The sequence below is a fragment of the Chelonia mydas genome, chromosome 2 (assembly GCF_015237465.2).
Source record: "Chelonia mydas isolate rCheMyd1 chromosome 2, rCheMyd1.pri.v2, whole genome shotgun sequence".
In the NCBI taxonomy this organism is placed as follows: Eukaryota; Metazoa; Chordata; order Testudines; family Cheloniidae; genus Chelonia; species Chelonia mydas.
In genome coordinates this window covers 106722917-106750884 of record NC_057850.1, presented here as the reverse complement: position 1 = coordinate 106750884, position 27968 = coordinate 106722917, and the positions used below count along the sequence as shown (strand labels likewise).

The 27968-nt window shown below is 41.1% G+C and overlaps 1 long non-coding RNA gene across 1 annotated transcript in view; it reads right to left on the bottom strand.

The window, feature by feature from the left end:
• Positions 1-17828, bottom strand: part of LOC122464531 — a 43324-nt gene extending 25496 nt beyond the window's left edge. The window contains exon 1 of the long non-coding RNA XR_006288661.1: positions 17729-17828. This is a non-coding gene — a long non-coding RNA (uncharacterized LOC122464531). The remainder of the gene's footprint in view (positions 1-17728) is intronic.
• Between the last annotated feature and the right edge of the window lie 10140 nt (positions 17829-27968).

The window sequence follows — 27968 nt, the reverse complement described above, 5'->3', positions numbered from 1 at the left end:
GGTAGCCAGAAGTGATCCCTTAATTTGCAGAAGAGAAAGGTAGGCCCAGGTAGGTAGGGCTGAGATAAACTGAGTTTACAAAATGTCATGTGGTAGAATCTTGACGTAAACCCTGTAGTAAAATATGCAGGGAGTTGGTTGTTCAATTAATTTGAAGTTCTTAGGGACCTTTTCCCTTAGAGTTGCTCTCTCCCAAGAGACTTTACCCTTAATCAACATGCCTGGGAATTCTCCTACTTATCATTGTTGCCCTCAGAAAAGGCTGCTGCTCTCCTTTCACCCACAGCTTCCTTGGTTTCTCATACCATTGTGCACTTTTGGGTGGGAACAGCCAAGCAGGGCCATTTCGCTTCCAAATTCAAAGTGTCTTCTACCCGATTGATTGCAGATTGATACTCTCCATAGGACAGCAAGAGAGGGAAATCCTCTGTTTCACTCCAGGTGACTGCTCTGCTATAACAATTAGAGGAACCCTAGCTGTAACCCATCTCCCTCACCTTTACCGATCCCCCACCCCTGTAACTTTTATTTCTATTGCACTGGAGCTACTCTACCACAATGAGAAATGACACATGATCAAATTAAAATGTATGCTGTTGTAAGACAGTGGGAATCACACAGCGTGGTTAAAAAGAAGGAAAACAAGGTTCTGATTATGCTTGTACCCTACCTCCTTGCACTCAGTTCTGAACACAGAAATTGGAGCAAGGAACTCTGATGCTTTGCTCCTAGCTCTGGCAATGAGCTCTTTTGTGGTCATTGGCGAGAACCATTCTGAACAGTTTCCCCTTCTGTAAAATGGAGGATACTTCTTTACCAACCTCACGGCGATATTGTGCGAATTAATTGGTTAATGATTATAAACGACGTTGAAAAAGAAAAGTACTATGGGCCTGGTTTTCAGAGATGCCGAGTACCTATACCTCAAGCTGAATTTAAAAGCAGCTGTGGGTGCTCAGCATCCCTACAAATCGGAACCGAGGTCCTGGCTACAGAATGCCATGATATTGCAAAAGAGCGCACAGACAGTAGAGGGAGGCAGCAGCACACCCAGATTGCCCTCTTGGGTCGTCATAGCCCCTGCAGGCTGGAGAGAAACTCTTAGGAAAATATACCTCCATGTGTTGGCTGGATCTAGGGGCTTGCTTGTAGAAGAGAGGGAAAGTTTACATTTGTCAAAGCAAACTGAAGACGCATGGGAGAGGAGAACACTGGGTGCTGGGAAGATAAGCACCATAGCCCCCAGTGCAATGAGTAATCGAGTCATTAATTCTGCTGATTAACTTGGCCCTGGGGTTCATGGAAATGACATCCACCTTTTTTTTTTATGCTCAAACTGTGGAACAAGGGAGCATAAAAAACAAGCTAATTAGAGGGAAATCAGGAGAAAAGAAGCAGGGAGAAACGAAAGACAGTCTAAGCATTAATGAGACTTGTTTGGGGAGAGGATGTGACAAGCTCTTCAAAAGCATTATTGTCAAATGTGTCACTGTTTCATAGATGGCTAGAGCTACCTTTGAGCGTCATGCTGATAGTTAATGATTTGAAACTATAAAAAGATTGAAAAGGTAAAAGGGAAAATGTCAGACTCGACTGGATTTTAATGAGCCCCTTTCTTTCCATGTGAAACAGCCTTAGAAAGTACAGAAAGTTTACTTTCACTCTGTCTCCAGTTCTCTCCCTTTTTCAGTGTCTCCTGGTAATAATTGTTTATAAAGGAACAGTGGGAGAAAGAAATCAAAGGTCCACCTCCTCCTAATCACACCCCTCCGCCCAAAATCCACTGACTTTACTTTTGCTGGAAGATGGTTGGTGGAATCAGGGCTGCACAAGGATGTGGATGACAACAATAAGCAGAGATTGATGGAGGAGACGGCAATAGCTCTTGTTTGTTTTTTTGTGACGTGCTGAGCAGAAGCTGTCTTCACACTGTGAAATGTAACAAAGAAATCTAAAGTGATTACGCAGGTTCATTTGTCAGTATCACTGCTCTAGCTATTGCTGGGTGCGACAATGAGATGACAAGGCATTTATTGCTGATGGTTGGTTATTAGTATCATTATAGGAAACATTAGCGCAGTCTAGGATACATAGACCAGGGAGACAATAGCTTTCTGGGCTCCAAACTCAGCGGGGTAGCCTTGTCATTAAATTTGGCAGTACCAATTTAATTTTTTTTAAATAAATTGAAAGGAAACTTTGAAAATGAAATCAGTAACCCTACATTTACCTCAAGAAACTGATCAGTGGCTTTCCTCCAGAATATCAGAAGGGGTTACGCAGATTAGAAGCCAAATGAATCACATAAAAATAAACACGAGTTTTTTGCAGATCTTATCCCTTCATTCTGTTAACTTTGCAGTACTGACCTCCACCAAACCACCACTGGCCTGCTGATGGGCTTTTTCCTCTCAAATGGTACATCTAATAACATATTAAGAGGAAATACAAGATCCATATGCAAAAGAGACATATCTCACGACCTCTTATAGCTGTAACCTTTGTGCTTCCCCTAATTACCCACACTGCACCCCACCCCCTTTGTTTGTCTCCTCTTGTGTTTGGCCCAGTTTGGGACCTGACACTGAAACTCTTACTTTCGTGAATAGCCTCATTTAAGTTAATGGAACTAATTGAGTGAGTAAGGACTACTTGAGAGAGTAAATATTTGGCCTTGGACTCTAAGCACTTTGGTGGATTGACCTGTCATTTTTTATTTGTCTGTAAATCTTATTTGCTCTGTGGTAGCAAGCCAGTCCTAAATTCTGCAGCAAAGTGCTGTTTTTTTGGTAGCTCTCAGATGCTGAATTCAGTAGCAAACTGGAAATTCTGTAGCAACTTAAAGTGAATTAAAAGGTGGAGTTTTTTATCGAATTAAATAGGAAAACGATTCATACAATCAGTGCATAATTTCCTGTAACATTTATTTTAATATGAAATTCAATTTATTTTATGCATATTTTTAAAATGCTCCATATTTTTGCATTGACAGTGCTCAAATACACTGGAACAGTTCTTCTGGGGAAGTAGGAGGTTTTGACTGCTGTGTAAAGGACTTCAGATAATAAAATACAAGTACAAGGCAAGTAATTATTACAACTTATTTTAAATCCAAGTATTACTAAATAACATTGCAGATAGTAAAAGAAGTTGTCTCCTGTGTGTTTTGACTACAGCCAAGTGACAAAACCTTCTTTGTGTATATCCTGAACATTCAAAAGTGAATTTTGATTTGACTATATTCATGACTAGAGCTGGGCGAATAAAGAGGAAAATTATTTGTACGTCTTTTTTCCCCCAAAAATGTGACATAATTCCCCAAATTCTTTTACCAATATGTTGGTGAATTATTTCCCCAGCCCCCTAGTTAAGACTAAAATCTAAATAGCCATGAATTTAGCTTCAATTGTTTGTTTTAAATGCAACTTAATCACTTAAGAGCCAGTTCAGGAAAGCAACCCTATTCAGGCTTCACAAGCCCATCCATGACCCCCGGATACTTGGGGGGCTAGCCCACCCTGAAGTCCATACTAGCACAGTTTCATTGCTATTGGTACCCAAGCTAGGTTGGGTATGTCTACATGTGCTGCAATCACACCCCTTGACTGCATTGTAGCCATCCCTCTAGCTCTTAAGTCACTGAGGCACTTTTGAACATTTTACCCCAGACCTTCATGTGGAATATAAATCAGGTAAGAAACCACATAGAGTGATCACAGTTAGCAGGGCAATAACAAATGAACACCACCTGAAAGTGATAGTGATACAATATGAAATTTACTGAGTGAGGCATATACCTATTACTACTTCAAAATGAGCAGAATTTTAAATTGAACCAGGAAGAGACCAAGCTGAATATTTGTGGCCTAAACTAAGAACAGAGTTAGATGCCAAACTGAGGACAACTTTTATTAAAAATTATTTTACTAGCAGTGCTGAGAAAAAAATGCTTTCTGAAATGCATAGCAGTCATCTAAGTATTGAAAAATCCAAGCAAAGGATAGGAGAAAATGTCTGATTTGGGATGAGTACTTAGCTGACAAACAGGCTAGTGCATTGTGATACGTGTAGTCACTTTCTGAAGAGCACAATAAAAGAGCCAATGGTTAGAAAATCCCAGAAAGCTAATGGCCGAGGATCGGGGAGGGGCCGTCTTTAAATTAGAAATCTATTTACTTTAAACTGAATACCACTCTAAATTTATGGAAATTTCCAAGCTATGAAGTATAAGCATAGCCATATCAAATCACAATATGGAAGGCATGGAATGACAACAGACCTAATTTTTCAAGTACTGAATTTCAGGAATTTGCTAAGTCCTACAAGTTTATGCATATAATTTCCTTGCCAAAATATCCACAAAGAAATGGGATGGCTGAGAAAGCTGTTCAGACACCAAAAAAAAAAAATCTCTTAAAGGAAACTAAACACGACAATAATAATTCATGTATAAATTTGCTGAGTCTTAGAAATTCACCAGTAGAAGGATTGATGTCCCTAGTAAAGATACAAATGGACAGAAAACCAGAACTTTTCCACAATAACTCATTTGCTCAAAGTTTAACAAATACCAAACTTACAAATGCAACTAGAACAAAGGTAAAAGTAACAAATTCTACCATGACAGACATAGCAGCTGATGCTCCAGAACCAAAGTATCTTTCTGCACATTTTCTTGTGTTTTTCACAGCAAGTGACACCAAGCTTGATCATGTGTTGAGAATAGGGACACTCCTACTCCCCACTCCCATCTCTGCTGTGGGCGTTCCAGACTAGAATAAACGACTACGCTGCTAGAACAGATAGACAAGCACAGAGAAGCAGTGCTTGGTGCACTATTTCACATGTTGCATCTGGATAGGCAAACTTCTGGATTAATCACTTAATTAAAACTTGTAGGTAGAGGCAGAATTGACAAAATTACGTAGGGAAAACAAAGCTGGAAGAATATTTAACTAGTACTGGCATTGCCATCTAAGAGACTCAAGTGCAAGAACAGACCGTGGTCATTATATTTCACCAAAAGATGTTCTCAGCTTATGGGGAGGGAGTTATTCCTTTACTTCTGGCCTTACACTAAACCCTCTTAAAGCCCAATCGATGGGAGTTGGGATGAAAAGAAAATAAAGGGAGGATGTGAGTTGTTATTTATTTCTATAGTGCCGTACATGTGCCTGGTGCCTTAGAGACAAATATAAGACGACACAGTCCCTGCCCCAAAGAGTTCACAATAGGTTATATGATATGTGGACAAAGGTGATGGGGAGGGACTATAACATATTCGTGAGACATGTACTGTGGTAGTTAGGCATGTTTCCCTGGGTTTTTGTTTGTTTGTATCAGAGAGGCAAGCACAGGAGAAGACAGTTATTGGTGGAAGGCTGGCTCAGAGAAGTGAGTTTTCAGGGAGGATTCAAATAAAGGAAATGGCTAGTAGCTCTTATCTGGGACACTGTCCATGGCGTGTGGGGCAGCATGAATTGGGGAGTAACTACAAGTCTTTCACATCACTATGGTGGAGAGCATGCAGTGTAGTGGTAATTCTTCTTGTTCCCATGGGGGAAAAAGTTTGCAGCCCCCATGGCTCTGAGCAACCAGACAATTCAGGAGTCATCTTGTGGTTAGGGCAGTGGATTGGGACTCACTTAGATTCCCTAAGGTCTCTCAGTGCCTCACTTTCCAATGTGTAAGATTGGGATAGTATTTCCCTACTTCACAGGGGAGAGCATCCATTCATTAATGGCTATGTAGTGTTTGGGTGCTATGGAGTTTGTGGGCCATAGAAATCCTGACCCAGATAACCGATATCACAATGCTTTCTGGAGTTGGAAAGATTGAAAATGTCACCAAAAGGAAAAAAGCATCCAAGATCTGGTTAGCCAGCTTGAATGCAATCCTTTCCATCAGAGACAGGAGTGGGGTGGTGCAATGTTAACATACGCTGAGCCATAAGTAAATTCAGAGTGAGCTGGTGGCAATGTATTTTACAACTGGGAATCCTCTGTTTTTTTTTACACAAACAGTTTGAAATATTTACATTTTGCACCGTTCCCAAAATGATCCCACTATTTACAGAAGTAGCAAGGTGTGAGGTGGGGAGACTCAAAGAGTGATTTTTTTTGCAGGGCAATACTCTGCCAGAAATAGAAAAACTGAGGCAGTTACTCACTCAAACCAATTTGTGACAATATGCAGAGAGAGAAGAATGAAGAGAGAACAAGGGAAACCACCTCTGTGTGTCATCAAACAGATGAACAGGAGCTTTGATTTAGGTAGGATTCAGCACATCTGGGCTCTGCTCTTTGGAATGCAAGGGAGCTTTGTCCTTTTATGGAGCAAAGTAAAACCTTTTACTGGCATGGTAACAGGCAGCTTTCTTGATGAGCTGAAGAATAATACAGTGTCTTAGTAACACATGGGCCAAACAAATGATTTTTAAAATGTAACGTCTGCCAAAGTCTTGCCAGTGTTGCTGAACAGGCAAATTATTTAACAGTCATAGCAGGGATTTTGCAACTGGGATCTGTGCATATGCAAAATCTTGGTTATAGCCTAGCATGATTTTACAATGCCATTGGCTGTAATCACTTTTAAATAGAAATATCATTGAACTTCATTTGTGTGTGTGTGTGTGCGTGTGTGTGTGTGTGTGTGTGTGTGTGTAACTGTAAATTGGCATTGTTTGCAGCAGCATGAAATCCTTACTAGGCTTCCTGGTGATGAATTAACCTCATTGGACTGAGAGGTTTTTTAGGGCACTACAAAAACAAAACAACAACAAAACACTCTCGAAGCACTCGCAGCAAGTTATCCGCACATGAAATGGTAACAAAATGGAGATAGATGAAAGTTAAAGAACAAAGTAAAAGAATGTGCAGCAGAATTGTGTTGTTTCAATTAGCATGGGATAAAGTGAGTACACAAGTATAATGCAGGTATTATATTATATTATATTATATTACATTATATTATATTATATATTAAAAGTATAATACCAAACCTGCACATGGATCAAGGTAATCATCTGCACTGGTATCCTTTCTCCTTTTGGATGTAGTGTAAAGTATGCAGTGCATTATTTCTCACCAAATTGCAGACTTTATCCTATATATGTACTTACACTGCCATGTAATAAAACATACACACTGGTTTTCCCTTCAGCTCCAACTAGTGCTTGTTTTGCTTCAGATATTAACTTTCAGATGTTAACAGTAGAATTAATCATGGCTTGAATCCATATGACAATAGACGTTGTGTAGTCTGACATTACTTTATGCAGCCACCACTGAGAGGGTTGGCTATTATTAGGAGAAACAATATCTGTTTAATAATTGGTTACACAAGTTCTGATTAATTCCCTGAGATAGTATTGTACTTGAGCCTCTTTGGCAATATCCCCTTTTTTTGTCATCTGGAGAGAACTGCCAGTTAGGCCTCAGTTTTCTAACCATCATTCCAATGCAGGCAGCAATTTATTTATTCATTCAAATTTCTGTAACCATAGGACACCCTTTAGTGCTCCGTGTGCCTATTCTGTAAATGATACAGTATTGTTATTACTGCAAGTAAAAACAGTGACCTAGAGTCTTGCTTGAAGGTTGAATTATGACCTAAACAGTCATGAGCGTAGGACAGCATTAAACTGTAGTTGGTCCTGGTTTATGAGTGACCATGAAATGTGTATTAGTTTGCACAAGCTATAGACTTCCTTCCACTTCAGAAAGACTAAGGTGATGTGAGATGTTTGCAATGAAATTTTTAAAAAAAAACCACCTTGAAATGTGAGACATCTTCATGTCTTTTCAAACAAGCTAAATAATCTTGGTTCTGTCCCTTTATATAAAAGTGGCTAAAGAGTCTCAGTCATTTTTTGCGGTCTTGCGCAGTTTTGAATTTTTTAAAAAAGGATACATATATGAGGGATTTAATTTTCTCAGATTCTTCAGTAACAAGGAACCATATTCAAAGTTTTTTCTGAGAATGGAGGATTAAGCAATTCAGGACTGAAAATATATCTCTGTGCTCCCAGTGTTGGGCCAGCCACCTGCCTATCAAGAGTAGCTAGATGTTTGCAACTTACTAAGGGTTAAGATGCAATGTAAGAATGTCTGCCACATGGGCAGCAGGTTGCCTTCGTAATAGGGAGCATGGTACCCTTAGCAGTGGTTTGCATTGTGGTCTTGCTTTGAGAAGTGGTCACCAAGTATATTCACCTACTTGTGGTAGTTGCTAACTTCTGTGGTGCATGAGACAAAGCACAAAAAGCAAAACACCAGACTCGCAAACCTTTAGCTTTCTGTTTTCAACCCTACATTAACATTGTATTCTGAACCCTTCCCTAGATGATGTTTCCCCTGTTCCCCTATATCTTCATTACTCATTCTCAGGCTCTTTGTACTCCCTTCCTCTCTTCTATCCCACCTCTCCCCTTTTGTCTGCTGTTGATCTCTTTTCCCCCCCTCTTCTTCCGTGTAGGTGGCTCTGATGGAACTCTTTTGATTTGGTTCTGAGCCTTAATGCCTTTGTAGAGTGTGTTTCTTTCCCTTTATCCTGATGCTCTAACATAGATTTGCGTTCACATTCATTCATTCACATTCGTTTGCTAGCTCAATTTGGGAACAGTTTCACTCTCTCTTGCTACATAGTGGCTGTACGCCCCTTACCGTCAGCCTGAAATGACTCTGGATGCCTCAGGTGAAGCCAGTCCACTGGCGTGTGGAGTGAGCTGAATTGCCACTGCTTCCTGCTGTTCCAGTGATAGATAATACCATACAATGGCGGTGACGTGGTTCTCAGGCTGTGAGCTGGTTCATACTGAGCTGTATTGATTGGAGTTGGTTCGGTGCCTGCTACCTATTTCATCAATTGACCTTCCAGACTGTGTTCCTGCTTTGCTTCTTTTGCCTCTAATTTGGCTTTATCTCCTGATTTTCTTTTAGTTGATTTTTGTGGCATATTTCTTTAGTTTTCTATTATGCAGAAGGACTTTTCTAATGAAACCGCACTTTCTCTCACCCAGTATTTATTTATTTTTACAGATCTAGTCTGCTCTTTTCTGGTATGTCAATTCCATTACAAGACTCTGGTTCTAAAACAGTTCAGTCCTTAGCAGGATTGAAACTGAGGTGCTATCTGATGAAGCTCATGGGTTCAGAATCCAGGTTTACAGTTGAGCTGATCAAACAGAATTTGTAGAACAAAACAATTCAATAAAATTAGGCCATCACGAATTGTTCCTAGGGCCATATCCTCAGTTGGTGTAAGTATAGTTGTACAACTGAGCTACACTGGCTGAGGATCTGGCCCCTGATTTCTAAGCATGTATTAGTTATTTGTAAGCATTCACTGAATAGCCTGGAGGAATAATCACAACCAAATGCATTTCACTATTTGCAATTCATGATGTGTAATCAGTATGTGCAATTCATGATGTGCATTGTTTATAGACCCAGACAGAAGAACTAGAAAGGCAGTCTGGTTTAGCGTATAGGGCACTGGATTGGTAGGAAAATGAGGCAGAGAGGTTACACACAGTGGGGCTTTAGGCAAGATGCTTAAGTAGCACAGCTAGGACTAGAAGTAAGGAATCCTGGGCTCCCAGCCCCAAGCACAATCCATCAGACCACACTGCCTACATTGTTGCCAGAAGCTTGACATAGAGATTTACTTGGTCAAAATAAGGGATTAAGGTGTCAGGAATACAAGGGATAATTTGAAGAAATGAAAGGCAAATATCAAATAGCTCATTCAGAATTTGTTGTTTGTTTAAATATAAGGGCCAAGACAATGCAAACCTATGGAGCCAGCTATGTGGCAGTCAGCTGCAGACAAGCAGAAAGGGGACAAACAGGTTTTCTAGCCTTTATGTATAAATGGTTAATTGAGGGGACAGACAGAAAATGTCTGGACACGTGAATTTATGGAGTATAGGTGTAGGGTTAATCCACACAGATATGAATTGGGATTGTCTAGAGAGCTCAAATGTAAAATAGTAAAAATTGGTGGAAGACAAGCTGCTGAATTATAAACTACTTCAGAAGACGTTTTTACCAACCCAGGTCATTAACGAATTTGCAGCTCATTTCCCTGTAGAATGTTGGTAATGTCAAAGGGTGACAGTAATTTTGAAATATTTAGTGCGTAACTGTGAAAAGGTACTTGTGATTTCTCTTGGAAATTGTCCTCTATGGTCATTCAGGACATGATTTCTGCAGAGGTGGAGGTAACTTCAAAGCTAGCATTGTTGTGTTGGATAAAAATGCCTGTAATGCTCCCTCACGCTCCCACTCGGAGGGAGGCCACTCAGTCCGGTCCTGTCTGGCCAGGACCAGAATCCGCAGGACAGTCAAGAGTCCACACAATAGGGCTGGGTGACCAATAGTCACAGTCAGGCTTCTGCCTGAGTTTGGGCAGCTCAAGCTGCCAGCCCTTAAACGGAGTCTATAACTGAGCTGGGGGCCTGGGCCTGGGCTTGAGGAGGCTCAGGCAGCCAGCAACAAAACAGTCTCAGGGCTGGCTTTAGCCTGGGTGGAGCCCAGGCAGCCAGCAAAGCCACAGTCTACAGGTGGGCTGGGACCTTGGCTTGAGGAGGCTCAGGCTTCCAGCAAGGAAACAGTCTTAAGGCTGGCTCGGAGGGAGGCCACTCGGCCTCACTGCAATGCCGTGTGTAAACAAAAATACAAAACAATGAGATGTTAAACTAAGATTTGCATGTGAAATTCTGTTCCATTTAAGTCAATAGGAATTTTGTCATCGACCATCAATGGGGCCAGGATTTTACCCTCTATATTTTCTTATAAGTAGGGCTTCTGTTTTTCAGGGTTTATTAATTTCATTTTTTCAGGGTTTATTTTTAGCAATTTTTGAGTTTTATATAGATGTCTAAAATTGGGAGTTTTTTAAGGCTTTCTTTTTGAATATACTGGAAGGAGTAATGGATAAACACTGATTTCACCTTTGGGATCTGGGGTGTTTATCGGTTAAAACCATAAATTCAGGAGCCCTGCTTATAAGGTACAGGAAAAAAGTGTTCTGATACTAGAGTGGTAGGGGACATATAAATAGATAAATATCTCTATGGTGCCAAATGCAGCAGTACAAAGACAACCTCCAAGTCTATATCTCCTTCACAGCAAATGCCAACAGCACAGCCTCCTTTTGCTTGTCCAGCATTGGTGTCAAAATGAAGAACAACTGACTAAAGCTAAAACAAGTCAAAATGCAAGGGATATTGGTAGGACGAGGGAACCACTGTAAGGAGCTGGCTAAAACCCTGGCATCCCCTCATTTGAAGCTATCTGCCCTCCAACTGAGAAACGTTTCACAGTACTAGGCCATCCTGGACTCTTTGCTTCTAAGGGATTCCCCAATAGCAATAGCTGCCACCCGGTGGACAGCTGACCTACCACAGTGACTTTTCAGGCTCAACTACTGCACCACATTCTACCTGGGAATGACAATTGTAAGCAGAGTCAGGATGAGCTCTACCCTGACATCTGGTGGTGAGTCATGGTGGGTTGTGGAAAAGAACTTCAGGGGCTGATCTCATTTGCATAGGCACACCCACCCTGCCTAGATGGTCACTTTGGCTGCTGTAGGAGCCCCAGTTTCTCTGTTATTGGGGCAGGAATAAACTGTTATTATCCTGATTATGTGAATCAAGGACAGTGGAACTGTACTTGGCCTTTTGTTATGATGGAGAGACTCACCATCAACTAAGCAGCACTCACTAGGCAAGGGTCATGGGTTCCAAAACCCAGTGAATAGAGAGAGGCTGGGGACAGGTATTAATACTTGGTGGTATGGCCCCCCTGGTGAGGGCCTTACATGCTACTTGTACTTCCTCCTCTCTCCACTGTGGAATATCAGAGCTAATTTTGATTCTATTAGGAGTCTAGTTAGAAGCTGAAGAGCTGAATTCACTTTGGGCTAATGGTGCACCAGCACTGAGGCTCCCCTACTACAAGCTGAAATCATAAAAGAGCTAAACTTACTAAGAGCTGAAATCACTGAGTGTTGTGTTAAGTAGTGGGGGAGCCTGAAGATATATTGCAGAGCAGTTTGTGGGACGGCTGGCAGAGCAGAGTGGCTGGTGGAGCACAGCAGTTTGTCAGATGACTGGAGCAGCTCATAGGGATGGCTGGCAGAGCGGAGCCCCATGGCGAGGTGGGGCAATCAGCTTTGGACCACGTAAGGTGCCCCTTAACTTCCCCCCCTCATCTCCACCCAGGTTGGGAGGTAAAACTCTGCAGATAAACTTTTGAACTCTGGGGCTGCCCTGACCAGGGACAGAGACTTTTGGGTTGTTGGACTTTTGGGACTTTGGGTGATTTTGGGTTGCTGGACTCAAGAACCAAAGGGAAAGGACATGCCCCAATTTGCTTGGGGTGGGTTTTTTGCTCATGGGTTGTGTTATGAATCCCAACATAATGCCACATTGTTTCTCTCTGTTATTAACAGGCTTTTTTGCTACACTCAGACTCTGTGCTTGCGAGAGGGGAAGTATGCCTCTTGGAGACACCCAGCGGGGGTGGTATATATTTGTCCCAGGTCACTGGGTGGGGGCTTGAGCCGGTTTTGCATTGTGTTATTGGAATGGAACCCCTAGATACTGAGCCCAGCCCTTGTTGCTGCCAACTCTGATGGGCAGAAGGGTTACACAATGATAGCCCTGAAAAAATACCAGCTAGTTCAAGAGACAGTCTCTCTCAAGATTAGCAGTTCTTGAGAGATTTCTGCTGCCTTCAGCCATATTTGAACCAGATTAGGCTAACAAAGCCCTCTTGGTTTTGCCTTTGAATTGAGTACAGAAGTGTGGGGTAAGGTTCAGAATGGAGTATCTGATCCTGAGCCCCTCTGAAATTTGGAATGGAGGCTGGCTTGGATGTGAGATGCTAGTTCAAGACCATCTCTACTAACACTAATATTGAAGATAAGGGGAAAAGACACATATCTGAGAAATTGCCTCCATTCAATACATTAATATACAATATGTTTTTGACTCCTCTTTAGAAGTGCCTTTTAAAAAATCCTATTTCAATTATCTCTAAGAAGACCAGCCTGTCTGATAGCGATGCAATATGAAGGCAGAGCAAGAAATACTTTCACAGCCAACTCATTCTTCAGAAAACCATTATGGTCCATTTTCCTAGAACTACCTTTATGCGATGAGTCTTATTTGTCTTTTTTACTTCCCTGTGCATTAGAGGCAAGCCAGCCATTAGTTATAAATCATTCAGCTTTTAAAGGAATATTGTAATGGACACTGGAGGGTTTTATTATAACCTCCCTTTTGTGGTTGTTTTTACATTTTGCAAATGTACATTTTCCCTCAGTCTCATTCACTGCCATACATTTCAAACTTCAATTATTTCACAGTTTCAGTTTCAACTCAAACCTGAAACTTTTTAGGTTCAGGTCAAGACTAAGGCCAGGTCTACACTACTGCTAAAGTTGATCTAACTTACGTTGCCCAGGGGTGTGAAAAAGGCTGTCCCCGAGCGATGCAAGTTTTGTGCTGTCCATACCAGTGCTATGTTGTCTGGAAAGGCTCTCCTGCTGACATAACTTCTGCTTCTCGCTGAGGTGGAGTAATTTTGCCGACGGGAGAGCACTCTCCCATTGGCATAGCGCATCTTCACCAGACGCACTATAGCGGCGCAGCTGCATTGATGTAGCTCTGTAGTGTAGACTTGCCCATAGTCACAGATTCATAGTTTCTAAAGCCAGAAAGGACCATTCTGGTTACCTAGTCTGACCTCTGACATAATAAGCAAATCACAGATTTTCATACACTCTCAATACTTAGCGTAAAGAAATCCATCTTGGGGTCTCAGCAGATTTCTTAAACTCTGCTGGGCCATCTGCTTTCTTTATATCATAGACTTTAAGATCAGAAGGGACCATTATGATCGTCTAGTCTGACCTCCTGCAAAATGTAGGCCATGGAATCTCACCCACCAACTCCTGTAACAAACCCCTAACTAATGTCTGAGCTATTGAAGTCCTCAAATTGTGGTTTATAGACTTCAAGGTGCAGAGAATCCTCCAGCAAGTGACCCGTACCCCACGCTGCAGAGGAAGGCGAAAAACCCCCAGGGCCTCTGCCAATCTTCCCTGGGGGAAAATTCCTTCCCGACCCCAAATATCGTGATCAGCTAAACCCTGAGCAAGTGGGCAAGACTCACCAGCCAGACACCCAGGAAAGAATTCCCTGTAGTAACTCAGATCCCACCTCATCTAACATCCCATCACAGGCCATTGGGCATATCTACTGCTAGTAGTCGAAGATCAATTAATTGCCAAAATTAGGCTATCCCATCATATCATCTCCTTCATAAACTTATTAAGCTTTGTCTTGAAGCCAAATATGTCTTTTGCCCCCACTGCTTCCCTTGAAAGGCTGTTCCAGAACTTTACACTCCTCGAATGGTTCGAAACTTTCGTCTAATTTCAAGTCTATATGTCACAAGTTCCAGAGCTTCCTTGGGGTCAGAACTTTTCTTGATATACTTGCCTTGTTTTTTATGACTAGATCCTCTGAACTTTTGGAGTTTTGCCCATCACTAGCAGTAACTAACTGCAAATAGTTTTAATGTTAAGATTGATTTGAAATGATTATTTTCAGCTATGATTAATTTCATTCAGTTCTTTACAACATGAAATTCAATGTAAAATTCTTCTATTGCAAAGCAGCATTGGAAAGGGAACACTGATATATTGTAATTTTTGTCAGTAAGGGCTGCTGCCAAGCTTTTGCAAATAGAGGGGTATGACATTTTTGGCGCAGTTCTTGTAAGCAAGCAAAAATGCGGCAACTTTCATCCCACGAACCCCCAAATTACTTTGTGAAATTTCATGACGTTAAAAAACAAAACAACAACCTCCACAGCCCAACACTTTGCCAGGATTAAAACTACTTTTTGTGACCACAGTGTCACCTTTCCCAATGCCTCAGAAAATGACTGTAGAGATCCAAGTTTGGAGTTCACTGTATCTTTGGTATATTTTTCTGTAATTCTAAAACCATTACAATTAAAACAAAAACAAAACAGTAACCTGAAAATAGGCCATGCATGCTGTCCTGTTGGTGGAGAAGAAGGACCTAAAATGCAGAAGTTGATTTCATGGCCAGATACAGCACTTGGAGCTTAGCTATTAAAAAAAAATGAAAATGAATGTTTAAACATACCTTACTTCTCTATAAATCTAAAGGAGGCCAGACACTTGTTCTGTATGCATGTGTGTTTGTGTCTATCTATTTCTTTACAGAAGACATATTTCCTGCAGTGGCGGGTAGTAGAACTGATGAGTACAAGATGGGAAAATGCTTTGGTGATGAATGATCAAATTTTCAGAAACATCTCACTTCATTTGATTTGTCCATAAAAGCCATTACAAGAATAAATAGTGTTTCCCTACCTCAGGCATTCTGCAGCTCTTGGTCACAGGGTGATGGTTTCTGCAGTATGTAGAGTTGGAGGTTTGTTGCTTTTTTTAAAAAGGTATGTCGTCTGAACAAATACCGTTAATAGTTTAAAAAAAACACAACACTGTGGCACTGGGAAGGTGGTAGCATTATCAAACAGAGCAGTGGAGTTTAGGTGAGGAATTTATATGGAGAACTACTGTACACTGACCTAGCTAGTGTGATCTCTTTAATAACCAAGGATGGGAGAAGGAGGGGTAAAAAAGCCAGACAAGTGATTGTGCTGATATAAATTTTTCTCTCTTAATTTTCCTTCCCTGAAAGAGGTAAGATGCTTTGCACCCTTGATTCACGTTGACTTCAGTGAAAGTTGAGTTGAGGGTTCTCAGTGGTTCAAAGGAAGGTGCTCAGCCATTCACAAGATCAGGACCAACATGTGAAGTTCTCTGCAAATAGTGGTTTCTCTTCTCAATTGCAGAAATGTACACTTTTTGCTGCTTTCCCTCCCATATTCCCCATCCAAGTACATTTCCCATTTCATGTGGAATTCTCCCCCCTTTGGAACATGCTCTCTTTTCTGTTCCATCACCTGTCACCAGTCTAAAAGGAAGGCTCATGAAGTGTCAACATTCATGTTCGAGTGTAAACTGGAAGGTGCAGTCTTGAGTTTCCTTAGCTACTGCTTAGGCACTAGAGTAGTCAATATTTGTGCTATTGAGTACATTAATTAATTGAGCCCTGATCCTGCAAAGATTTACAATTTTTCTGAACTTTAGGCAGTGTAAGTGGTCCTGTTAACATATATAAGTCTTTATCCCTAATTCTAAGATGTGCTTAAAACTGTCACTTGTTAAATGTCTGAGAAAATAAGACAAGTATATTTTGAAAACATCAAGCATGGTAATATATTCATAAAATGGAAAATAACAGGATATTTCTTTGGACTCCGTGGAAAAACTCCTACGGACTTCGGTGGACTTCACATTAGGCCCTTTGTGTGCATTACTATTTATAACATTTTAAAAACCTCTTTTTTTTTTCTTTTAAAGGTAAATTTAAAAGATGTGGGGTTGAGAATCCTGGAGAATAAAGTCCTCTATTTTCCAAAGAGTAGGTAAGCTCAGATAGTGGCAGTACAAACTTCTCCAGTCAGCCCCAACCAATGTGCCTGAGTCCTGCAGAAATTACTTCTGGTAGTGAGAGGGTACCACAGTTTAGTCTTCATGCGTGTTCAGTCCTTGGTCTCTCTGCTGAGTCTACCAAACCGGGCACCAGTGAGGTCCAATTACACAGCTGGATTTTGATTTGAACTGTGACCTGGAGGTGAGACGCTCGCTACTCTGAGCCTACTTCTTTTCTTTTGACGAGACATGTAAGAAGCTGTATTACTAATGCTGTTGTTGTAAACTATTATTCTAGGTTTAGGGTTTCACTTCTGGCAGTACACATGTATCCTTTGTTAATGAAAAGCAAATGTGCACACAAGGAATGCAGCACTTTACATCTGAAGTTCACTCATTGTGAAACAGAATAACAATAATCGGCTGCAGCTACAGACCTGCAAGTTAAAATATTTTAAATCTCTTGATATATGGCTGCTACTCTTCTTGGAACATGCAGACAGCAGGGACAGCAACCTCTAAAAAGCAAAGGAGCTGAACTCTAGTTTTTTACTTACTTCTTTTTGGCAATAGCTTCAAGAAAACACATCTGCTACCCTTGGCAATTAAAGACACCTTAATTTTCAGATAGATTCTGTGTAAATATCAACTAAACATGTTATAGACACCTGGCTTGGACTTAGTGTAAAATTTGTTTGCCTCCTAAACTGCCTTCTTTCTTTTTCCCTTAGATTTCTGTATGCTGATTGATGGTACTGTACAAATGTATGAACCCCCATTTAGCTGATGCTTTCGTAAGCAATTTAGACAATTGGCATACTAGGCCCAATCCTACAGTCCTTGCTTATATGTGTATAGTAAGCAGAATGAGATCCATAGTAAATACAGTACTACATTTCTTCTTATAGTTGTTATTATGATAGCACCTATAGGTCCCAGCCAAGCATCAAAGCCCCATTGTACTGGGCACTATGCACACATAACAAGTGATGGTCCCTGCCCTAAAGAGCTTAAGCTCTAAGTTTAAGACTAGAGACAACAGCAAACCAGACAGAGAGGTGGGAGGAGCACAAGGAAACAGGGAGGTGATTAGGTTAAGTGTAATAAACAATTAAGTAATTTCTTCAGTTTCCTTTTTATTTTTCAAACAATCTATATATATTTTTAAAAAACATTTTACCTTGTATTACACCACTCTTGCTTTAGGTCCAGAACCAATCCCCATTGAACTCAATGGAAAGACTACTGTTGACCTGGAGCAGGTCTGTAATACACTCCCCTATTTGGAAGATGTCAAGGGCAGACCTTCCTCCTGACCAGAGTTGAATGAATAACTGGCAATGAATAATTTACATGATGAATTTCACTCCCCTTTTCAGTTTTTGAATGACCAATGAACACATCAGGATTTTATCTATGTGTTCCTCATTTCTCTGAAGGATTCTTTGTCCGCAGATTGTTGTTAAAATGTAAGCATCTGATTGGAGACAAAGGTTATATGGTAAGTTTCTATTCCTTGATTAGATGAGTGGAACTCTTAGAATATGATTTCTGGGGTAAATATTTGGGGTTACAAATAGGGAAAAAGCTTTTCACAAATATTTGTTTACAATTGGCAGGTTTAATGACTGTTTCTTCAGTAAACATATTTGCTGGAATATTTGCAGAAATTAAATGCAAAACAGGTGTGAACACAAAGTGAGCTCATTTAAAATATCAAAATAATATTTATGGGTGTGTTTCTAGTTGTTTGTTTTTGTTTTCTTTCAGTATTTGCCCAGTTCTAATCCTGACACACACCCCTCCCCGCAGAGGTCTTTGTGGGTATCTCCACATGGCAAAAAAATCCCATATGGGAGAGTCTCAGAGCCCAGGTCTACAGACTTGGGCTTGTGTCACGGTGCTAAAAATAGCCATGTAGACATTCTGGCACAGTGTGGAGAGGGGTGGGGTTCAGAGGCCAAGCGGGAACGTTCACACATTGTTCAGTGCTGTAGCATCAGTCCTGCAAGCCCAAGTGTTTCTAGCTGGGCTCTGAGACTTGCTGCCGCAGGGTTTTTTTGCTGTGTAGACATGCCCTGTGTGTGTGTGTGGGGGGCCTTTCTGCAGCCATCTCATCAGGACCCTGCTGGGGTAAGGCTGGCAGGCTCTTCCACATACAGATGAGCCGGTGGAGATTGGGTAGATCGCAGCCCACCCAAACTGAGAGGGGGCAACGGTCTGAGGACAGGGAAGCTCAGCCTGCCTACAGATAAGAAGTGATGGCCCCCTGTCAGGTCAGCAGATGGCTCTTGTGTAGAGTGGCCCTTCTATGGCCACCGTAGCTATGGGTAGGACTACAGTACAGAGAGTGGGGCATGCCCCATGGTGCATGGGTAAGGGGGCTTCCATAGAGAATGTTATTAGGGACTAGGATTGCCTTAATTTGGCCCTAAACAGACACTGCTGCTTTTTTTTTTCAAATCCTTTCCTTGAATTTTTCCTATATATCTTCCACTGTCAGATGATAAGGAAAATGTTCCCCAGTTCACTCATACGCTATGTTATGTAAACTTTTATATAGACAGAATCAAAAGAACTCAAACTTATGGCAGAAGTGGTGCTGTTGCAAATAGTCTTACTTTTTCCTTAGCATGCAATCACAATTCAGTCTTTAAAGAAAAGCTGCAGTGGTATTAGTTTTGTGAGGTGGTTTCTTTTGGAGCGAACTGTGACAAGCAGCCGGGGCATTTGCTCTTTGCCTTAATCTCTGTAACTAGAGTAAATTCTTAGGGCAGGTTTGTTTCCTGGGTACTAGGTATTGGTATTTTGTTTGAGATTGGTGAGGGAAAGATTTGCCCACAAGCTGTTTGCTCGAATCTGTTCAAGGACTGATGTATATAGTATAAAACAGTTGCACTAGATTCTTGTCACTTTCTCCTGCAATAGGAAACTGACCTGCAAGGCCCTGGACATCTGCTATTGTTTGGCAGAGAGGTGATGTTATTATTCTTATTAGTAGCAGTGGTACTAGATCAAATCCTGCGGTTCTTACTACCATTGAGAGTTTGCTGCCATATTTCCATTAAGAAGTCTTTTGAACCTGGCCTGATAATATGTTTCATTGGATCAAAGGTACATCCAATCTGCGTTACATCATTAGAAACAGGAGTTAGAAATCTTATTTCCATCATTGGAAGCACTCCATGGCTTGTCAGCATTGCTGAAGATAATCAAAACCCCATCTTATTAAAAACCCTTTTCTTGATCAGTATGCTGTCCACTGGCAAAGTGGGAGGCTCATTCAGTGATACCAGAGGAGACTGAAGGTTCACAGAGAACTAAGAGAAGCTAATTACATTTTTTCTTTTCAGCACTGAAAGGATAGTTGTGAATAAATTAGGAAAAGGGAGGGGGAGAAGTGCTGATTAATATTCATATTTATCCACAAGTATACAGAAAAGGTGAGAAGGAGCTAGCTCCCCAGAAACTTATGCACCTTGGCAGTAGATAGAAATTTTCATTTAATTATAGCCACTATTAGCTTAGCACCTAATGAGCATGTTTGAAACCATGCAGGGTTACAGTGTACTAAAGAAAGATCCAAGAATCAAATAGAAAATGAAAACCTTTCCTTCTCTTCTGCTCTGCTGAATTTAAAATAACTCTGCTGGGCCCCGGAGATCAAGTGGACTTTTATTCTTGATTTCTCAGATATTGTCACAGAAACCCATCCAACAAAAAATAAATAAAGTGAAATGGTCAGTAGGGGGTATCAGCACATTTTAATGGAGAGCAAAAAAATGGGTACTTTTCCATTTTCACTTTGGCTGGTGAGCATTATTAAGGTCTCAGTGTCTTCTTTGCCTTTCCCAGTGGGCTATCTAGCCCCTAGTAGCTCTCAGCATTTTTATGCTTTTATTTTTTGGTCAGTGTTATATGATTTTATTACATTTTTACACCTGGAAATGTAGCTGAGAAGCACAGTGGCCAACCAGGTTTCTTCTTAACACGTTGCTTATAGCAACTTTCATTTGCCGGTTCACACAGCAACTTTAATGCCATCGGGCCAAATTCTGCTTTCCGGTGCACCAGCACAAGTAGAGATTGAAGCTAGTTGAGTGGCATGAATTTAAAGGTTTCAGAGTAGCAGCCGTGTTAGTCTGTATCCGCGAAAAGAACAGGAGTACTTGTGGCACCTTAGAGACTAACAAATTTATTTGAGCATAAGCTTTCGTGAGCTTACAGCCCACATAAGCTTACAGCCCACTTCATCAGATGCACAGATGTAGCTCATGAAAGCTTATGCTTAAATAAATTTGTTAGTCTCTAAGGTGCCACAAGTCCTCCTGTTCTTTTTATGAATTTAAAGGAAAGCAGAACTTGGCCCTTCCTTGTCAGTAGTCTAATGAATTTTGTCTCCTTCCAAAATCTCTTTTAAACAAACATTTAAAGCTGCTTTAAACATGACAGTGATAAGCCATGGATTGTAGAACAAACAGAACAAAGACTACGGTTTTCATTTCAGTGGCAGAGACAGAGAAGTACCCCGTATGTTTTTAGCACATATTAAGTTCTGGGTTTTTTATTCCAATCAAGGCTTATGGACCTGAGGTGCTGATATTGACTAGATATGGAGTCTTCGTCCAACGTGAGTCAAACCTTAAAAGTTACCTAAACTGAAATTTCATGTACGCTTAGTGGCAGGTCACAGTTCTGAGATCCATAAGTTGAATCTTGCATTCATATTACTTTTCAAATCAAATAACCACTAAGCTGGGGGAGAGAGTCTAATTTTCAATAAGGCTCTTGTTCTCATTATATAACTACTCTAATGCACACCATTTCCCCACCTATGTAAACACATCTGATTGACTACCTCCAGTCCTATAAGATGGGCAGAAACTGGTGTGTGTGTGGCACCTGAGGGAAAAGTTGAAGAACAGCCACTCTGCATGGTATGTTCCCTGACTCCAGCTGGCACAACAGATGTTGGAAAACCCCACATTACATGAATCAGCCTTAGGGCCATGCACATGAAGTGGTGGGGTGAGACAAGCAATGGCAGCCTACAAACTTTGTTACCATAGTAACTTTGTTAGCCATACCACAAATGGTGAGGAGGGGGATGAAGGTATCTGAGATGGGCACAAGACTAGAAAGGGTGTACACCTGTGACCTTGGATCTGTTAGGGTTTTATCCAATATTCCTCTGGGTGTTTGGGAAGTACAGCCTCTGTTTCTTCCTGGCTCCTGCTGGCTCTGCCTTGATTGGGGAGAATGTGGTGGACCTTGCAGGAAAGAAAAAGTGAGTAGTTTTCATTGTTCTCCTTTTTTTGTGTTTTTGTGAAGAAGGGGAGTTCAGGGACCCAAGAGAGCAGTGCGCTTTTGCTTAAATAACTCTAAGCTCCTAGCAAACAAATAAATGGGCTTTTAAAAGATTCTCACAATAAACGTGTTAAGGACACACAATTGTTATTAAATCCACAGTCATATTTTTTCCCTTCCTGCTTATGTGGCATGCATCAGTGATTTGTTGGTTTGTAGGGACTACTCTCAGGTTCAGAACTCGCCTGTATCTTTTATTTTTTCCCCATTGTGGACATTTTCTTCTGCTCCTTCTTGTTCGAATCATATCACCAGCAGTATTAAAAGCTATTTTTGGTGATTTTAAAATGGGACAGCTAGAAATGCAGAAACACTCTTCTGTGACGAATAAATGAACACAGATATACTTTGCACATAGTTTAAAATATTTTTAACCATTATTCCCAGGCGGGCCATTATGTGATCATAATGTCCTTCATCTTTCTGTTCCTTTAATTTGATCAGCATTGCTTTGTTACTTCTCCCCCTTCCCTTGTAAGCGTAGAATCACATTTTCAAAAGTTTGCAGATAGTGCAGGTATAAAGGTGCAGATAGATGCCTAGTGGGATTTTCAAAAGCATCAAGGCACTTAACTCCCATGTAGGCACCAAGGCACTTTTAAAAATCTCACTGAATGTCTATCTGCAGCTGTAGGCACCTAAATACCTTTAAAAATCTGGTCCTTAGTCATCATTGCTCTGTGAACTGAAGACAAGAGGGAACTTGGCTAATGTCAGTAGGGTTTTAGTAAACCATAGAGTTCTGTGTTAAAGGAAAACATACAGATCTATGGCTAGGTGCATTTGTCAGGAACTCTCTTCCCTTCCTTCTGATTATTAGGTTGAAGGCATTTAATAAGCTGTCAATCAAGTATGAGAGGCATATAGAGTGGGCCGCAAATATGTGCAGACTTCTTAACCTGTCCCAGGGCCCAAATGTGGCACACAATGTGTGACAGAGACCCAAAACAAAGGGCATCAAATATTTACTCACTCATGGAAGTTAAAATGCTGTGAGATTCCTTTCTTTAGCATAAACAGCTCCTACCTGGAGAAACGTGAGTGTGTGCAGATAGCTTTGAAGAGCTCTGCAGGGAGTAGACTAGTCACTGCTTGGTTCTTAATCTGTTTGTGTTCAGATTAGGTAAACAGATGGTATCTTGTAGTTTGGGAATGAGTGTAAATTTAGGAGAAAACTCTGAGACAATAAATACTTTAAAAGAGAAAATATATGTTTGTTTGCATTCCATCTGTGATTGGCATAGTCATTCTAATACACTGTGAGTTGTATTGTACGTAGCTACAAACTCATGGGGGAAATGGGGATTGATAACTCACTGAGTTGCCAGTCAGTGCAGAGAGGCTGGAAGAATGGGAGTGGAAATGAATAGAGCTGTTTGAAAAATTGGCAGGTTTTTGTAGATTTTTTTCTTTTTGGTGAAAATTTGAATACTGAAAAATATTTCAGCTAAAAACTAAAGAATTTTAATTTGGAAGTGCTGATGTGGTGCCACATGGGAGTTGTAATTCATGCTTCCATTCTCTTCTGTATCTCAGGATCCCCGGACCAACTACATTGGACAGAATGTGCATGGCATGCACCACAGTAGTAATAGGAAAATATGGTTATGTTAGGGGTGACAATGATTTTGCGTGCATAATGCATTCAGCCTCCAGGTACATTTACCCACATGTTTGGATGATGGGTTTTTTGCATTGCTATTTTAAAGATATTTTAAGTAGGTGGCTAACAAGTGTTTGTTAGATGGCACAGCATGAATGTTGATGCAACCTGGCCTCAAGAAAAAGGGCCTGAAATTTATCTGAGGAACAGTAAAGGGGTGCCCGTTGTCTAGGCTTTTCCGTTTAATTGTCATTTGCTTTAGCTCAGAGCAGACCTTCATATTTCATTGAAAGACTCGTTTCTCCTATTCAGCCTTAGGGCTAAAACAAGGGGCTGTATTGTTTATAAGAATAAGCTCTGCTCTGACACTTGATATAGAAAGCCCATCAGCAGGAGTTATTTTTAAAAACTTAAAATACTTTATTTGGCAATGATTATTTTACAAACAGAATTTTTTTTTAACCAGTCTCAAAGTGCTACTTGTTAGTAAAAGAAAAAAATGCCCTTGAGTTTCTCAGACCTGTGGAAAAGCTCAAAAGCTTGTCTCTCTCACCAACAGAAGTTGGTCCAATAAAAAAAATTACCTCACATGCATTGTCCTCCTTGAGTTGAAATGACATGTGACAGTTAAAACACATTTTGGACCAGACTGTGCCATTAAAGCTCAGTACCGCGATGGGGCACAGTCCTGGGGAAATATGTCTCTCCCTAGCAAGGCAGAGCCAGGAGGAACCAGGAAGAGACAGAGGCTGTACTTTCCCAAACACCCATAGGGATACTGGGTAAAACCCCCACAGATCCACTGCACCACCATTTATAATAGTGTGAATTCTCCTCTGTGCCTAGCCAGGACTGCTGGCCCTATGTCTTCCCACCTTTCATAACTATGCAAGGGATGGCCACAGTCTTGCACTTTGAAAAGAAAGGGCAAACCCCAGGCAGGATAAACAGTTTTAAGAAAAAAGAAAAGGAGTACTTGTGGTACCTTAGAGGCTAACGAATTTATTTGAGCATAAGCTTTCGTGAGCTACAGCTCACTTCATCGGATGCATGCAGTGGAAAATACAGTGGGGAGATTTTATATACACAGAGAACATGAAACAATGGGTGTTAGCATACACACTGTAACAAGAGTGATCAGGTAAGGTGAGCTATTACCAGCAGGAGAGGAAAAAAAACCTTTTGTAGTGATAATCAAGGTGGACCATTTCCAGCAGTTGACAAGAATGTGTAAAGAACAGCGGGGGGTGGGGTTGGGGCGAGAATAAACATGGGGAAATAGTTTTACTTTGTGTAACGACACATCCACTCCCAGTCTTTATTCAAGCCTAATGTAATGGTGTCCAGTTTGCAAATTAATTCCAATTCAGGTGTCTCTTTGGAGTCTGTTTTTGAAGTTTTTTTGTTGAAGAATTGCCACTCCTAGGTCTGTAATCAAGTGACCAGAGAGATTGAAGTGTTCTCCGACTGGTTTTTGAATGTTATAATTCTTGACGTCTGATTTGTGTCCATTTATTCTTTTATGTAGAGACTGTCCAGTTTGGTCAATGTACATGGCAGAGGGGCACTGCTGGCACATAATGGCATATATCACATTGGTAGATGTGCAGGTGAACGAGCCTCTGATAGTGTGGCTGATATGATTAGGCCCTATGATGGTGTCCCCTGAACAGATATGTGGACAGAGTTGGCAACGGGCTTTGTTGCAAGGATAGGTTCCTGGGTTAGTGTTTTTGTTGTGTGGTGTGTGGTTGCTGGTGATATTTTATTTTTCTATTTACTTTTTCCTCTCCTGCTGGTAATAGCTCACCGTACTTGATCACTCTCGTCACAGTGTGTATGGTAACACTCATTGTTTCATGTTCTCTGTGTATATAAAATCTCCCCACTGTATTTTCCACTACATGCATCCGATGAAGTGAGCTGTAGCTCACGAAAGCTTATGCTCAGATTAATTTGTTAGTCTCTAAGGTGCCACAAGTCCTCCTTTTCTTTTTGTGGATACAGACTAACACGGCTGCTTCTCTGAATCCTGTCTTTATGCAAGTTTTAAGAAAGTGGATAATGGTAATGTACAATAAGAACTGTGCTTTTCCAGAAGGATTTTTGGAGCTAATACACAACATACTCAAGATCCAAGATTGTTCCACACAGAAAGGTATCCAAGTGACTAAACATCAAAGGAAGGATTGTCATTATTTGTGAAGGACCCATTCTAGCAAGTAGTTGAACTGTGAACTTTTTATCCTAAAGCTGTAAAGCTACCTATTAAGCTCAAGGAGAACCGATTTTTTTTTTTTTGTTAGTAGTACAGTTGCACTGTAGATGGACTGTAGGAAAAAAATACCAAAACACATACATACACTGCTGACCTCTTTTTACTTGATCTGCTATCCAAGCACTGATCAGGCTAGAACTGTTCAGCTTCTAAAACAAGAGAAGTGCAAGTTTCTTCAGACCAGCCGAGACTTTTACTTTCAAGTATGTAATAAGTGATTCTTTAATTACAACTTTTTGTTACTCCTGTAATATTCATTCTAAGATTCATTTAAACTGTGAAAAATAATTCGGATGTAGGTTTGCTAGATCATTAACTATGAAATTGTAGAACCTATTGTATGGGTAATGTGTGAGACAGGTTAGTTAAAGAGGCTATTGCTTCAGGAAATGGAAGAGTAGTGATGGCATGTAGGCTGAGAGTGGGATTGAGAGGATACTAGTGTTAAGATAAAATTCAGATGATATACAGACCCCTAAATCAAATATTATAAATAGAGTCTCTCCCCATGAGGGAGGAATTTTCAGCTGGCCAATCTTGCTACTTTCTGAACCCTGCCACTCAGGCAGTGCAAAAGGGCTGGAACACAACTGAGAATCTGGCCCAAAACGTCAGCACAAATACCTCATTCCCGTGCTGTGTATATCTGACCTGATCCAAGAATACATGTGCGCTTTTAGGATTGGACAATACCAGCGGTTCTTAAACTGTGGGTTGGGACCCCAAAGTGGGTAAGGACCCCTTTTTCAATGGGGTCACCAGGGCTGGCATTAGACTTGCTGGGGCCGAGGGCTGAAGCTGAAGCCTGAGCACCACTGCCTGGGGCCAAAGCTGAAGTCTGAGGGACTCAGCTTTGGGTGGCGGGGCTCAGGTTACAGGCCCCCTGTGTGGGGCTGACGCCTGGGACTTTGGCCCCCACACCCAGGGGCAAGGGCTCGGGTTTTGTCTTTGTCTCTCCCACCCCCACAGGGCAGCAGGGCTCAGGCTTTGGTCCCCCCTCCCAGGGTCATTTAGTAATTTTTGTTGTCAGAAGAGGGTCGCAGTGCAATGAAGTTTGAGAACCCCTGGACTATTCAATCTGTTATTTAGACTTAAAGTTCCCTGGGCTAGGGACTTTGCCTTCTCTGGTCTGAACAGCACTGAGCACATTGTCAGGACTTTATTGTTTTTATGGTTATTTACATAATCTTTCATTAATCAACCCCTTTTCTGCCCTCCCCCCGTCCAGAAAATAAATACAACTAGACTGCAGTTATGAAAATGACTGAGACAAAGGTTAAACTGAGTTAAAGCTGGTGCTGGCACTCTGGGCCAGATAAACAACTGGTGTAAATCACTGTAGCTCTGTTGAAGTCAATGGAGCCAGGCCAGTTTACACCAAATGAGGATCTTGTCTTCCATCTCTAACTCACAGAGTTGCCCCCTTTCTACACTGGTGTGTGTTTAAAGGATGGAGGTTGATTCCTTAACTTTGGCATTTCCAGCCTTCTTTCCTGACCCTAATGTTATAGAACTGTAGTGTTTCGTTTTGGGTATATAGCTATTGAACTGACACACACACGTACACAGCTGCACGTAGTCACACCATGTATGTATTAGTCATTTTGTCATTCTGTGCTTTGAACCTCTCCCCTTGTAGATTCTGGCTAGTTCTAGTTTTTGTGCGGTTCCGACGGATGTTGAGGCTGTGTTGTGCTGCAAAAACTCTTAAATCTTGACACTCACAGTCCGACATTATCAAACGCTGTCGTTAGAATGTTCCCCATTTCTTCTCATTAATGATGTGAAATGTAAAAAGCTTGCCTTCAATTTCTTGAAGACAGTGGTAATGAAGCTCTGAAGAAATAGTCAGGGGACTGGAGCTAATTAAAATGCAGCAGGGTGTAGAAGTAAAGGTAGCAGCAGCTCGCTATGCCATGTCTCTGGTAATCAGCAGTCCCTAGTTTACCCACACTAATTGACAGGAGATGCAGTGCTACTGAGTGCGTACACAGCTAACGTTAATGGAGTCAGCACACGCTGCTCTTCCTGCCTGACTTGTCTCATTATCGACCTTGAACTGGCAAAGGTCAGTCGATGGTGCTGCTTTCATCAAGATGACAGGTGTCTAAGGATCTTCTTTTTGTAATATAATAATTTGGCAGTTGCCTTATCCTGTATGTGTATTAGTGA